We start from the raw sequence: 4,405 nt of genomic DNA, 5'->3' as shown, positions 1-4,405 counted from the left end.
TGAAGCATCGAGTCATCTTCTGTAGAATTTTGCAAGTAGACTGCCACAACATAGACCACCTTTAAATTCGCTTTGTCATCAATGTCAGAGATCTCTGACAGATTTATGAACTCATTTCCAAAATCAGCATCTTGATATTGAAGACGGAAATCTTGCTCTAATCCAAAACTCATCTTTATAGTCTTGTACAATTCCTCCATGGAGCCTGGTTTACCTGCCGGCAGGATTAGCTTTCTGGCATCATCGTCACCCAGGATGACCCTCAGTCTCATAGGCTGGGTCATTGTGGAGACCTGAACACACACACACACACACACAAACACACAAACAAACAAACAGGTTGAATATATCCCAATAAAAAAGAGGCACTTTTATGACAAACGGTGCCTTGTGATGTTTGTTTATTTGACAGGTACAATGCACAGGTCCTTGCGTGATGGTTACATGATTATGTTGATTGTGGGGGTAAATACTGACAAACATTATTCTTATTTTCCGTGCAAGTTAGTGTGTCTCTTCAGAGAAACCAGACGCAGGCATCCCACTGAATAGGCAGCTAACGGGTAGTCATCAAGTAGCTCCCGATGCTCAATCAGAGCCACCTCTCTCACATGTGACATGTCCAGTTGAAAAGCTCTAAAGTGCTCTCTATACCAACTGGATAACTTTCTCACAATAAAATGTATCTTGGCTTGCAAAATACAAATCTGCAGAATTTCAGCTAACTCAGGAAGACCAAATAATTGCCCATGGACAAGAATCATTCCTTTGTTGTAATTCATTCCATTGTATGAAACACAGTTGGTAATGTTGACATCAGTCTCATTTGGTAATCTTAGCCTAATAGCAGCTGCAATGTCACTTTGCAAAACATATACTGGTACTGGTGAGACACTTGTTACCGCCAAAGGTGTCCTATGGTCAGGAGAGTGCAAATCAGAGGCAATCACAAGCTGATGTTTTCTCGCGAGTGTGAGAGGTATGTTTTTGAAACAGTTTGTATGGCGAGCAATCTGTTTGAAGACAGTATGTTTCGCCTCAAATCTCATCGTCCATGTATGGACAAGAGGGCCAAAAAGGTGAATCAGAACAACATAGTGCTCCAAAAAAGGATGTTTCGAGAGAAGCCTGTTGTTGGGAAAAAACTCTTGGTATCTCTGGCGATGTTCATCAATTTTACACTCGAGGAAAGATATTGACTCTTCAGAGTGGACAGGGGCTACAACAAGTTCCACTATGTCCTTGAGATCCAAAACAACATGCCATGTAGGTTCATCCTCTGGAACAAGTGAACCAATGATAAGAGGCAACAGTCGAAGCAGAGCCCAATTCTCGTGTGCGTTTCCACCAATGCTCTTTTTTACTGAGAAAGTCTGTGGTATTGCATGAGGCCGATTTGTTTTATCTGCCCATTTATACTTGAAGGTTTGGATCAAACTGTTCAGTTTTTCTAAACTGAAATACTTTTTAGAAATGAAAAGAGAAAGACAATGAGCTAGCTCCACAGGTATTATGCCCTCAAACAGATCATGGGCAAGGTCTGGAGGGTAGCCTGCAGTAACATGAAAATGGGAGAGATTCTTACTTAACAAACATTCATGTTTAACACCATAGCATGCACTTGCTTTTTCCAGTGCACACTTCAAATGTGCATCATGAAGTTCCTGTGTTCTAAGCTCAAAGCGATTAGCTGTTAACGACTGAATTTCGGTTTTCTTAGCTGTACAGAATCTACATATGTATTCACCAGAAAAACTTTCTACAAAACCAGCCAGGCCATGGGCTCCCAGGTTATCAGCTATTACGCAACTCACAGTGCCTTTGATGCACTCATTCAACTGACTGATGAACACACCATGTTCCTCCAGAATTACAAGATCTTTCAAAAGTGGATCCAAACTTCTTCGAAACCAAATTTCCTCAAATCGTCACTTTTACAAAGAACAGCTAAATAAATTGATGAGAGAGCAGAATGAGAGCCTGGCGGTAAATTGTCCAAGACCCAATATATCCCACAGAGTTTGTGCTTTTTGCGCAAGGTCCCAAGAGGATTACAAACCTCAAACTCGTCGATATAAAGTTTAATGGAAATTCTCAACTTAGCAACCGCTAGAAAGCTATTTATTTTATAATTTTCACCATCTCGAAAAGACCTGTAAACTCTCTGATCACAATGCAAAGCTTCTTTATGTTTTTTAGCTATGTGTTCATCAATCACTTTATCCAGTAATTTATTGTGACTCAGTATTTCCTGCAATAACTGTAATAATGGGACATATTGAAATGACCTCCTTTGTTTGACAGATAAAATATACTCAACAGCCTCTACAACTCTAAAATTTAGCTTGTAATATTGTTTTCTTTTATAGGATGTGGCAAGAGGTCCACACTTTTCAAAACTTTTAGTGACAGGGTTAGAGAGAGACACAGAATTGGCAAGTTCTTCAACAACTGCCTGACCAATATTGGGGTTATGGCTTTTGAAAATTTCTGTAATTGTACGCTTTGTGACAGGTACACTAGCTGAACTTAAAAAACGAAACTCCTCCAACAATTCATCTAATCCTTTTGCTGGAATATGAAATATATGTTCTAATTTTAACAATATTGTTGCTATTTTCCGCTCAATTACTTCTGGTATATTTTCAACTCCACTATCGTTTTCTGTCACTGTCTCAGCCTCAACCTCATCAAATGACACATCAGAACAGCCAGCTACAACAGCATCAGGGGCATCCGATCCTTGGACAGGGTTCACAAACTTAACTACACTGGTTTTAAAATCTTTTAATGTGTGTGGATGATGCTTTCTCTTTTTGTGTGTGTAAAATGTACTGTAAATATTTGTCTGGAAATAGCATCCAAGAAATACACAACCAACTGTCTCACAACTGTGCAGATGTGTCCCAATATGAATAAAAAAATCTCTCTCAGTAGAGAGGTCACTACATCCACATACCTCGCATTTAAATGTTACTGAATTTAAAGCAGTCTGTGTAGGTTGAGAGGAATGAGCTTTATAGACATGGGTGTGAAGTCCAGTCCATGTCCTGAATGTGCAAGGACAATTTACATATATGCATTGATAATGTTGGCTTCTCCCATAATGATGATGTAGTTTATAATGTTTAAGTAATTTGTACCTACTACTCTCTCTTGCCACACAATGTTTGCACTGCCACATACACGTCACTGAAAGAAAGAAGAGAAGAAGAAAAAAAAAAATTAGCAAATGATAATTTATGTACATTTTAGGGGTGGGCGATATTGACAAAAGAAAATTATCTCAATATTTTAAAGGATAATTGTCAATACATTGAGTCTTTCAAAATGTGTAAACAAAAACCCTCAATACTTATAAAAGTATTGTATTTTACTAGCTTATGGCCAATTCACACCGAGTGCGATATGGAAATGTGGAAATTCCGTGTGTGATTTTTTTCCGCAAGTTCACCTTACACACCAGGTACGGTGCAAATTTTTCGGCATGCGGCGTTCCATTTTCGTGCCGCGGAAAAACCTCAGCAGCTCCTGTGAGGCGATCGTGTCTATCCCTGTCTTGTCTATGGTCTGTCTGTGCCTGTGCCACACAGTAAGCACCGGCTGCTGGCCAAACAGCCGTAAGCCCCCCCCCCAACTAAAATAGCCAACTTTAGCTCAGCACTTGACTTAAATAAATCTTACAAGCTAGAGAATTTTTCATGAGCCTGTACATTAGGAGTACTGTAGGGGTTATGTCCTTTGAAAGGCCAAACAAATTATAATGTTAATGCTTTAATATTGATGCAGGTGATGATGAGTTTGTATTAACAATGCAGTATCAAACATTGAAAACAGAAAACTGGAGGAAATCTGCTAAAAAGGAAGCTTCATACAAAATATGAACAAATATACCGGTATTTATCAGGCCTTGTACCCTCAGGAATTAAAGCAAATTCAGTTTGCAAAAATAATTTAACACTACATATAAGCTAAAACACTAATCCTCAATTTTAGATGTGTACACAATGCACATTTGGCACTGGATAATCAATATGATAAAAATATTAACTTACCATGTACTGCATGAGGTACATAAACATCTCAAGGCATGGGGACTGCTGAATTTCTGATGTATTTCTGGTTAATAAAAGAGAAACAGTTTTAAAATGTTAAAAACTCAAGCAATATTTAGGCATATGTTGTGAATAAACATTTCAGTATTTGTAGGTAGACACACAGACCGTTTAACTTAATGTAGAGGTGCATATATTTAATAAAACAAAAATGCAATATTATATTAACCTAAATACAGATAGTGAATCATTTTAAGAATGGCACGACTGACCAGTGAAAATCCAAGGAAACGAGCATATTCAACATGTTCTAATGTTGTTAGGTTAGAGACAGAACTATCTAATTGATT

General features: G+C 38.2%; 1 long non-coding RNA gene across 1 annotated transcript; it reads right to left on the bottom strand.

The window, feature by feature from the left end:
• LOC110002795 (uncharacterized) lies at positions 1-4,157 on the bottom strand. Its single transcript, XR_002278866.3, has 3 exons — positions 4,056-4,157; positions 3,148-3,192; positions 1-293 (listed from the first exon to the last, which is right to left on the bottom strand). It is a non-coding gene; the product is annotated as an uncharacterized lncRNA (long non-coding RNA).
• Positions 4,158-4,405: the final 248 nt, after the last annotated feature.

This window comes from Labrus bergylta, chromosome 2, assembly GCF_963930695.1.
Source record: "Labrus bergylta chromosome 2, fLabBer1.1, whole genome shotgun sequence".
Taxonomy (NCBI): domain Eukaryota; kingdom Metazoa; phylum Chordata; class Actinopteri; order Labriformes; family Labridae; genus Labrus; species Labrus bergylta.
The sequence above is the reverse complement of the archived record's forward strand: the minus strand, read 5'-3'. Positions and strand labels throughout refer to the sequence as shown.